This window comes from Suncus etruscus, chromosome 16 (assembly GCF_024139225.1).
Source record: "Suncus etruscus isolate mSunEtr1 chromosome 16, mSunEtr1.pri.cur, whole genome shotgun sequence".
Lineage (NCBI taxonomy): Eukaryota > Metazoa > Chordata > Mammalia > Eulipotyphla > Soricidae > Suncus > Suncus etruscus.
In genome coordinates, this window is record NC_064863.1 from 48,757,101 (window position 1) to 48,769,446 (window position 12,346).

Genomic DNA, 12,346 nt, shown 5'->3' on the forward strand with positions numbered 1-12,346 from the left:
AGAAAACTCTTGGATTATGGTTTAATGTTATGTGCTTTGATCAAATTCAAATGACAAATTTGAAATGAAGTTGGCAGTGCTAAGCTCTGAATGACTTTCCCCCACTCACTTACCCTCCTTTGAATAAGATTAGCAACTTAAAGCAGTTCTATATAAACTGGCATTTTGTCATCTGAAGCTACCAGGACAAAACTTGGGACACAATCAGTTACCTGTATGAGTGTAGTAATAAAGTTTCTTTGCCTTGTACTGTAAAAAAAAAAAGGAATTCCATTCACACAAACTCAAAATACCTTGGAGTCAATATTAACTAAAGAGGTAAAAGACTTTACAAAGAAAAGTACCAAAACACTACTTCAAGAAATAAGAGGGACACAAAGAAATGGTGACACATACATGTTCATTGATTGGGGGGACTAGCATCACTAAAATGACATTACTCTCCAAAGCTTTGTACAGATTTAATGCAATCCCTTTAAGGATACTCATGACATTCTTCAAAGCAGTGAATCAAACACTCCTGAAATTCATTTGGAACAATAAACACCCACGCATAAATAAAGCAACTCTAAGAAAAAAGAAGATGGGAGGCATCTCTTCTACAACTTTAAATTGTTCTTTAAAGCAACAGTCATAAAAACAGCACGGTATTGGAATAAAGGACAGACCCCTCAGATCAGTGGAATAGACTGTGTGTTCAGAAAATGTTCCCCAGACATTTAATATTTGAAAAATGGGGTAAGAAAGGTAAAATGGAGCATGGAAGTCTTCTTCAACAAGTGGTGCTGGAACAACTGATCAGCCATATTCAAAAAAAATGAACTCGCATCTCCATTTAACACCATGCAAAAGGTCAAATACAAATGGATTAAAGACCTTTATATCAGACCCAGAACATAAGGTATACAGAAGAACATGTGGGTAAAATACCATGACATTGAGCTAAAGGCATCTTCAAGGAGAAAACAGCACTGTCCAAACAAGTGAAAGCAGAGATAAATAGATGGGACTATATAGAACTGAGAGGCTTCTGCCCCTTGAAGGAAATGTTGACTAAGATACAAAGGGTATCCATAGAGTGGGAGAAACTGTTCACCCAGTACCCATTAGATATTGAGCTAATATATAAGATATAAAAGATAATGACTAAGCTTAACAAGAAAAAAAATTTGACCCCATCAAAAGGTGGGGAGAAGAAATGAACAGACAATTCCTCAAAGAAGAAATACAAATGGCCAAAAGAAACATGAAAAAAAAATGCTCCACATAGTTTGTAAGGAGTCCCTTAGAACAGGCAGAGTACTTAGGACCTTGTGACTTTGTTCAAAGCAGGTAGCCTCGAGATCCTGAAAACACAAAGACACAGACAGACACGGAGACAGACAAAAGTGGGAAAGGATTCCAGCCAAGTCAGAATCCAATTCCAACTTATTGAACTCAAGGCCCTGCTTATATGTTTTATCGTGGGCCATAGTTCTGCTCGTATCTATATAAAGGCCAGATTGTTCAAATAACAGGACCCATTAGCAAATGAGATGTAATGTGAGGATAATGAGATCTATCTCTATTAGGTCAGGATGTACTGATAATGGAACCTATCTCTGGCAGGTGGGATATACAAATAAGGTGACCTTAAATGTTTACATTTAATTCTCGAGGCTACCTGCTTTGATTATGGCTCTCTATTTGGTGCCCTTAAGTCTTAATGGTTGCCATTCAATTCTCAAGGCTGCCTGCAGGTGGCATATACAAATAAGGTGACCTTAAATGTTTTACATTTAATTCTCGAGGCTACCTGCTTTGAGCAAAGTCACAAGGTCCTAAGTATTCTGCCTGTTCTAAGGGTCTCCCTACAATAATTAATCATAAGAGAGATGAAAATCAAAACAACAATGATGGGTACCATTTTCAAGCCCCCCAGACTGGCACACATCGTAAAGAATAAGAACAATAAGTACTGTGGTGGGGATGTGAGGAGAAAGGAACTCTCATTCACTTCTTGTGGGAATGCCATCTAGTACAGCCTTTATGGAAAACAATATGGCTATTCCTCAAGAAACCTGGACATGGAGCTTCCATATGGTCCAGCTAAACCACTCCTAGGGGATTATTATAGGAACACAGAAACACACAAAAAAAAAATGCCTTCTGCACAATTATATTTATCACAGCACTATTTACAATAGCCAGAATCTGAAACAACCCAAATGCCTTTTCACAGATGAGTGACTAAAGAAACAGTGGAAGTCTATGCAGCCATCAAAATAGATGAAGTCATAAAATTTTTCTATACATGGATGGACATGGAAACTATTATGTTGATTGAAATAAGACAGAGGCAGAGAGATAGACACAGAATAATTTCACTCATCTGTGTGTTTTTAGAAAAATAAAAGTCATTATTGTAATAATATACAGAGACAATAAAGATGAGGGCTAGAAGGACCAGCCTACCATATGAAGCTTACCACAGAGTTGTGAGGTTTAGAAAAATAACTACAATGACTTCTATCATGACAATGTTAGTGAAAGAGAAATAGAATGCCTGTCTCGAATACATGTAGAGAGTAGGGGAAGAGGTAGATGGAGGGAATTGGTGGTGGGAATATTGTAGTGGTGAAGGGGGTGTTCTTCTTTTATAACTGAAACCCAACTACAAACATGTTTGTAATCGTGGTGCTTCTATAAATATGTCAATTAAAAATAATGAACATTTTGCTACAAAATGTAAAATTAAAAATATACTTTAATGTATTACCTTTCCTTAACATTTAATTTAAAGAAATAACATATCAGAATATTTTAAGTAATATAAATAATAAACTGACTCAAATCATTCATAGCTAAATAATTTTAATAAAATATTAAGTATATTTCATAAGCTTAAAAACTAAATCTCTACACAGAATCTTGCTGGTGCTTTTCCCATATTGATGACTTCACTATCATATTATTAACACCAGTAATGGAGGTGAACTAGCCAGAGTTGAGTCAGTCTATTAAACCACTAACAAGTCTGAAGGCTAAGTTCTATATCCAGCCTTGTCAATTTTTAGTAGTGTATCGGATTGTAGTGATGATTATGTTGTTCTCTTTAGAAATTAAAATAGGGAGACTCATAGGGAAATGGACTTTTGGTTTGATTTGTGATCTCAAATCTTTCCAGCTGAATATGGGAATGGAATTTTCCTATTTCTCCATTTTAAAACATCTTTAATAGTATGCTGAGTTCTTGCAGCAAATTGGAATCCCCAGCCACAATTAGTTTTTATGAAAAATGAGTATCCAAATTAGATGTTTTTCTCGGGTATGTTGTGGGATTTTGATATAAAAACAGAGAAATGTTTTACTATCCGGTGCTGAGATAAAGAGTTGGAGTAGTCATTTTCTTCATTCAGTATTGACATTATTAACAATAAGGGTGACTGTGGAGTGAAAGCAGAGGGGATATCTGCAGAACAAAAAGAGAGGAGCAAAACAGATATAAGTAGAAAGATGAATTAAGTTGGTTGTATCCTATTCCTTTTTCTTAGTATGTCAGAGCCATACATTTATTTTTTATCATATTTAAGATATTGCTCAACAAACATCTCCTCTATTAAGTTTCCAAGACATTTAAACTAATTTGAGTTGGAATTTTAAATAATGGTGTTTCAATGGAATATTATGCAGTGTCAGGAGAGATGAAGTCATGAAATTTTCCCTATACATGGATGTACACGAATCTATTATGCTGAGTGAAATAAGTCAGAGAGAGAGAGAAAAATGCAGAATGGTCTCACACATTTATGGGTTTTAAGAAAAATGAAAGACATTCTTGCAATAATAACTTTCAGACACAAAAGAGAAAAGAGCTGGAAGTTCCAGCTCACCTCAGGAAGCTCATCACAAAGAGTGATGAGTAAAAAAAAAAAAAAATAATGGTGTTTATTGTTAGAAGTTATAGGTTCAAAATAAAATTAAGAGTAAGAGTTTTCCCCATATATATGATATATAATATAATATATATTTTTAAAGAAGGTATATTCTTTTCTACTTATTAGCAGAGTATTATACATAATATATCACACTATATAATTGTGAACAAATTTTGTTCAACTTTATATCTTTAAACCTTCTAATTAATATTATGTTTTAGTTTTAGTCTTGTAGATTCTCTAGATTTTAAGTGTTTGTACAAAGTACTCTGGCTGTATCTATCACTAGGATTGTCACCATAGTAGTCTAACTTTTCTAAAAATCTTTGTGCTTGCTTGCTTTTCTTTTCATCAATTATATTAATTTTTTTGACTTTGTAACCAAAAGATATTTTTATTGTTTTTGGACCACACCCAGTGAAGCTCACGGCTACTCCTGGCTCTGAAACTCAGGAAATTGCTCCTAGCTTGGGAGACCATGCAGGACGCGGGGGAATCAAACTGCTGTCCATCTAGGTCAACCTAGTATGCCCAGGCAAGGCAAATGCCCTACCCTGCACCACTGCTCCGGCCCCCTGTAACCAAAATATTTTTTTAACAAACTTTGGATTTAGGATAATTTATCATTAGCTACACTAAATTCAATGTGTTTGAGTTGGGAAGCCGTTAACTAATTGAGGATATTATAGTGTGAAATTAGGTTTGAAACAATATGTATTACATTATAAAAGGGACTCCATAAGTGAAATTTTTTTTTCAGATTTCTCCTTGCACTTCATATTAAAAGCATAAAATTCAGGAAATAACCTTAGTGAGAACAACTATGCACTTTAAAAATCTGTATCTCTTTAATATGTATCCATTACATTCATTGGTCCAAAATATACTTTTAATTATAATGACTCATGACCAAGGTTTAGTAAAACCTCTCCTATGTTTCAAACATATTGTACTTAAATTTTGTTTGTATTCATGTTTTTTATTAAGTTATTTATGTTTTCACTGTCTCAGTAACAAATGGTCTAACATTGTATTTTTAACAGCCATAAATAATGTGTTCACTAAATGCCCAAACTTTTGCAAAATTTAATCCTTCAAATCTCATTGTCTTAAATTTAAAACTCACCCCATGCAATTACCTGAAGTTCATACATCATCTTGTTGATGTCTGGCTCCCCATGCTACATGGTGAATAATGGTTATCAACTTATCATTGTCTCTGTGCTCTTAATGTTATAAAAAAACAACTCTTATCATATATAAAGGTTGAAATCTTATAAATCTCTGTTAATTATTCTATTTTATTCTTGAATTTAAAATTTTATATATTATTTATGTGTTCCTAAAACCAAAGTCAAATTGCATGTTATTTTCAGAGTTTAGATAAAATGAACATGCTATGAAAACATCATATTATGTAATCCAAGAGAAAAAATAGATCATACCACCATGAGAATTTAGAAACAGAAACACCAATTTCCCCATAGACATCACTAAGCAAAAAAACATTAGAACTAAATGAGAACAATGGAAAGAATAATTTCACCAACTAAGTTTTTTAAGTAAGCCAGAACTTTGCCTTGAATCTGTCTCTGATATTTCAGAAATCTTTGAAGCTAGTGTGCAGAATAAGGTGAGCATCAACTACAAAATATATATAAGCCTAACAGGTAAGATAGCAAGATTAATTTATAACTTGAATTGTCCTGTTTGGATGACATTGTGCTTTTGTGGAGTGCTCTAAAAATTTTAATAAAATGTTATATGAAATAATTTTTTATTATTTATATTATGAAGACAAATATTTTCTAATGTTTAGTCCATTTTAATTTTATCTTATATTGATAAACTTATTAAATGAAAGTTATTATTATTACCCTTCTAGATGTTTTGTTTTTAATTTGTTTATATTATTTACTAGGTTATATTTTATTAAAATCCAGAGAATTAAAATTATGATATTAAATTACCAGTTTTTCAATTATTTATTTTAATTTTAACATAATTTTGTTGAACTATAAAGACTATTGAGTATTTCCTGAATAAATATATATTATCATAAATTTGTATGTTATTATATTTCTAACAACTTTCAAAAATATGTTTGTCAAATAATAATGAAGACTTAAACTATCAGGTTTCATGGGACACATGCAGTAGCAGTACTAAGAGGAAAATTTATAGCTTTGCCAAAACACATCAGAAAGGAAGAGGGGCCTACATAAGTAGCTTAATGACACAGCTTTATAATTAGAAACTGATCATTAAAAGTAGCCAAAAAAAGGCCGAACAGAAGGAAATAGTAAAGCTTAGAGCAGAAATCAATTAAATGGAAATCCAAAAAAAAAAATAAAATAAAAAACTTAAAAAGATTAACAGAAGCAAAAGTTGGTTTTTTGAAAAAAAAAAATAAACAAGGAATGATAAACCACTAGCAAAACTCACAGAGAGAGAAAAACTTAAAAGGATTAGAAATGAAAAGGGTGAGATCACTAGAGATACTGCAGAGATTCAAAAGGTAATCAGAGACTACTTTGAGAAACTCTATGCATGAAACATGAGAACCTGTAAGAAATGAATAAATTCTTGGAATCCTAAAATCTTCCACGGTTAAACCAGGATGATCTAGCATATATAAATAGACCATCACTACTGAGGTAATTAAAAGAGTAATAAAAAAATCTTCCCAAAAAACAAAAGCCCAGGCCAAGATGGATTCACTAACTTATTCTTTCAAATCTTTCTAGAGGAACTACTACTAAACCTTTTCAATTTTTAGAAATTGAAAAATCAGGAATACTCCCAAATAGTTTCTGTGAAGCTAACATCACCCTAATACAAAAATCATACAGAGATGTTCAAGAAAAGAAAACTACAGACCAATATCCCTGATGAACACAGATTCAAAGATCCTCAACAAAATTCTAGCAAGTAGGATCCAAAGTCATCAAGATCATATACCACTACCTAATAGGATTCATTTTAGCAATGCAGAGATGGTTTAAGATACATAAATCAATCAACATAATAACCATATCAAAAAGAAGAAAAATAAAAAACTATATGATCATATAAATAGATGCAGAGAAAGCATTTGATAATGTCCAAAACCCATTCTTGATTTAAAAAAAATCATCAAGATGGGAATGCAAGGAACTTTTCTCAATATAGTCAAGGCCATTTACCACAAGTCAATGGAAAATATTATTCTTAATGGTGACAAACTAAAAGCCTTTCCTCTACATCTGGTACAAGACAGTGTACAGAGAGTGGTGCACTCTCTCACCACTCCTGTTCAACATAGTGCTGAAAGTTCTTGCCATAGAGATTAGACAGTAAAAGATATCAAGGGCATCCAAATAGGAAAGGAAGAAGTCAAGCTCTCACTGTTTGCAGATGACATGATAATATGTCTAGAAAATTCCAAAGACTCTACCAAAAAGCTTCTAGAAACAATAGATTCATATAGCAAAGTGTCAGGCTACAAAATTAATGCAAAAAATCAATGACCTTCTTATAGACCAATATAATAGAGAAGAAATGTGCATTAAAAAACAACTTCATTCACATTAGTGTCACACAAACTCAAATATCTTGGAGTCAACTTAACTAAAGAAGTTAATAACCTATACAAAGAAAACTACAAAGCCCTGCTTCAAGAAATAAAAGAGGACACAAGGATATGGAGATACATACCTTCACAAGGATATGGAGACACATACCTTGCTCATGGATTGGCAGGATTAACATAATTAAAATAGCAATACTCCCCAAGGCATTGTATAAACTTGATACAATCCTTCTAAGGATACCCGTGGCATTCTTCAAAGAAGTGGATCAAACACTCTTGAAATTCATTTGGAACAAACACTCATGAATAGCTAGAGCAACCCTTGGTAAAAGGAGTATGTGACATCACTTTTCCCAACTTTAAATTGTATTATGAAGCTATAGTCATTGAAACAGCATGGTATTGGAATAAAGACAAACCCTCAGATCAGTGGAATAGACTTGAGTTTCAGAGAATATTCCCCAGACATACAATCAACTAATCTTTGATAAAGAGACAAAAAATGCAAAATGAAACAAGGAAAGACTCTTGAATAAGTAGTGTTGCAGCAACTGGTCAGTTGCTTGCAAAAAAGTAAACTCAGACCTCCATCTAACACCAAGCACAAAGGACAAATCCAAATTGATGAAGGACCTGGGTATCAGACCCAAAACCATAAAATATATTGAACAATATATAGGTAAAACACCCCATGACATCAAGGCTAAAGGCATCTTCAAGGCAGAAACAGTACTTCCCATACAATTTGAATATAAACAGATGGAACTGTGTTAAGCTGAGAAGCTTCTGCAGCTCAAAGGAAACAGTGCCTAGGATACAAAATCCAGCCACAGAATGGTAGAAACTATCCAGCCAATACCCATCAGACAAGGGGCTAATATCCAAGATATACAAGTTACCAACTGAACTTAACAAGAGAAAAACATCTAACCCCATCAAAAAATGGGAAGAAGAAATGAACAATTTCTCAAAGAAGAAATACAAATGGCGAAAAGGCACATGAAAAAATGTTCCACATCACTAATCATCAGGGAGATGCAAATCCAAACAACAATGAAGTAGGATCTCATAACACAGGGATTGATACACATCACAAAGAACAAGAACATTAAGTGCTGGTGGGGCTGTTTGGGTAGAAAAGACCTCTCATTCACTTCTGGTAGGAATGCTGTCTAGTCCAGCCCTTATGGAAAACAATATGGAGATTCCTAAAAAAAACCCGGGGAAATTAAGCTTCAATATGATCCAACTATACCACTCCTAGGGATATACCCTAGGAACACAAAAATCTCTTTCGCACATCTATATTCATTGCAGCACAATTTACAATAGACTGACGCTGGAAACAACCAAGATGCCCTTCAACAGATGGACGGCTAAAGAAGCTGCGGTAATATTATGCAGTTGTCAGGAGAAATGAAGCCACAAATTTTTTTATACATGGATGGACATGGAAAAATTATACTGAGTTTAATAAGTCAGAGGGAGACACACACACACACACACACACACACACACACACACACACAGAATTGACTCACTTATCTATGGGTTTAAGAAAAATAAAAGTCATTATTGTAATAATGCCCAGATGAGGGCTGGGAGGACCAGCTCACTATATAAAGCTCACCTCAAAGAGGGGTGAGTGCATTTAGAGAAATAATACCCCAGCAACTACTAAGAACAATTTTAATAACTGAGAAAAGGCAGGGAGTGTGTGAGTAGGGAGATGGGGGGGGGGCATTGGTGGTGAGAATAATGCACTGGTGAAGAGAGGGTATATTTTTTTGTGACTAAAACCCAACTACAGGCATGTTTGTAATCACGATGTTTAAATAAATATATTATGAAAGAAAAAGAAGTTTGTATTTGTACCACTTTTAAGGGAATATTTTGTGGATTTTATTTTTATCAGAGCCTGTTTTAATCAATTCCAATATGATAAAATTTCTTTCAATATTAGTATTATACAGTTGTCAGTTAAGAAGTACAAGATAGGAATCAAAGAGTTATTTAAACAACATATTGATTTCTGGTGTTTTGTTTCTTCAAAATATTTAAACAGAAAACTTATCACAAAGAACTTCTTATGCCATTTGCTAATGTACTATATACTAATTTGTACATAAAAGGAAAGAATATTTTATCAATATATCACTGAAAAAATATACAAAAGTCACCACTTTTTTTTTTTTTTTTTTTTTGGTTTTTGTTTTTGGGCCACACCAGATGACGCTCAGGGTTTACTCCTGGCTATGTGCTCAGAAATCACTCTGGCTTGGAGGATTATCTGGGACTCCAGGGGATCAAAGCATGGTCTGTCCTAGACTAGCGGGGGCAAGACAGACGCCTTACGGATTGCGCCACTGCTGGCCCCCAAAAGTCACCACTTCTATGTAAAGAGTTTTAAGGGAATAATTTGACCCTTTGAAAACTTACTTATATTGTCCTAGTTTTTTTTTTTTTTGAAAAAGAAATTCTCACTGGAATACCCATCTCTCTATAAGAATGTGTGCTCTCTCAAGCAGGCTCTAAATATTGCATTCTTGGTGTCTTGCTGGCGCCCATCATCACTCAATTGTAGAAAGAATGAAAAAAAAAGTAATTTTAAGTAAAGTGTTTCTTTCTTTGATTAGAAATATTTATTGTTTGTTTATAGGTTGGCATTTGGGGTGTAGTTTTTTGGGGGGGGCCTTGCCTGGTGGGTGGTGTTCAGGGCTACTCAAGTCCAGATTTCTAGGAATTAAGGTTCACTTACGGTGGTGAATGGAGAAAGGATGTGGTGCTGGTATAAAACACAGGACTCTGAAAACAAGTAAAGCCATGTCTTATTTTGTTTGTTTGGTTGGTTGGCTTTTGGGTCAGACCCAGTGGCACTCAGGATTTACTCCTGACTTTGCACTCAGAAATCGCTCCTGGCAGGCTCGGGGACCATATGGGATGCCAGTATTCCAACCACCATTGGTCCTGGATCAGCTGTGTGCAAGGCAAACGACCTACTGCTGTGCTTTCTCTCTGGCCTCATGCCCTATTTTTTTTTAGCTATCCTCTTGGTCCTGACTCACAGTATATTTTATTTTCCTTCTAGGTAAACTACAATGTGAGATTTAAAAAAATGTTTATGCCAGAGATACTTTGACGAGAGTATCTTTTTTTTTTTTTTTACTTTGTATTTAGTTTTTGAGTCACACCTGGTGGTGCTCATTCCTGGTGGTGCTTATTCCTGGCTCTGCACTCAGGAATCACCCCTGCTAGTGCTCAATGGACCATATGGTAAACCAGAGATTAATATGCTAGGGACATGGTATGGGTCAGCAACTTGTTAGCTAAGCACCAAACCTATTTTACTATCTCTCCACCCCCAAGAAAAGTATTTCTTTATAAGTATATTTAATTTGAATTATTACTTAATTGAATTTTATAATGTTGCTCAGTAGGAAAGGAAAAAAAAAGCAAAACTTATTAAAATATTTGACTTAAGGTTCTTTTTCTTTTGTGAGGTGTCAGAGTCATGTCATAGATTCTGAATTTATTCATGTCTACTTGATTAAAAGAAACATTACTTTCTGTTTCTGAACATGGTGAATGGCTCCTGATCCTTTGAAAGGTGACAATACAACATTAGTTTGATTTCTATGTAAGCCTGTAATGATCTTTGCTAATGGCCTAAAGCAATAGATTCAGATGAAAAATTAAAATGTTTACAATCCTGCCACTGTATTATGTAAGAAGAGCTCCACAGAGAACATCATTTTCATTATCAGGGATGATTTATTCTTTGTGATTTAGTTTGCTCTGAAATTCAGAGGGCAGATACACTTCTGACTTTATATACAGTTTCATCTCTTCAGAAGACAGCAAGAAGAGAAATAATCTCTCAGGAAACATTGAAAGCAGACACTTAGTATGTGAAATAGTTTGAACTGTTCAACATCCACGGCTAATTCTGTCACGCTTTGCTAAAATAGTGCAGCATTTAAGTACTGGAGAAGCAATATACTGATAATGAAACCATTTCCAGGCAAAGAAGTTAGAACAGGTATTTAGTTTGGATAGTTTCATTATAAATGTCTATGCATCTAAAAACATTTCAGACAAATGCAAATGCAAAGTACTGCATCTGAAACAAATACTTGTTTTAATTAGAATGGTAGATTAAAAGGACCTTTTAAAAGAAAGATTCCCTTAAGTGAAAAACAACTATGTTGGTTATTAATATCCATATATACAATTTTTCAACTGTCAGTTTTATTCACTTAACTCTAAATTATAAAACTGCTGTAGAATAATAGGTAGTTCATGAACAGAGAAAGTTTTTTGGATAGTAAATATGGCAGATTAAATGTGCTGGTCCGCATATACATAAAACTTTGCAGTAAAACATAAAATTTTTGGTTGATAGGGATCCTGCTCAGTGGGTAGAGCACTTCTCTTACATACTCAGCTTCTAGGTTTGCTTCCCTGTACTATTCTGTTCTTCACCAAAATCAAATTGTTAATCCCCATGTCTATAAAATCATTATATCAAAAATCCCACTTTTGTTTGGGTGGAGGTTTATTTAATTTTTCTAAATATCGTTCCCTGACTGTTGCCTTCTGGTGTCCTAACACCTAATTTGAGTACATTCTCTCGAGAAAAAAAAAAATTTTTTTTGGTGTTTGGTCACACCTGGCAGTGCTCACGGGCTACTACTTGCTCTACACTCAGAAATCGCTCCTGGCAGGCTTGGGGGACTAAATGGGATGCCAGGATTTGAACCACCGTCCTTCTACATGCAAAGCAAATGCCTTACCTCCATGCTATCTCTCTGGCCCCCTCTCGAGAAATTTTTAATACTAAAAACTTCATAGAAATTAT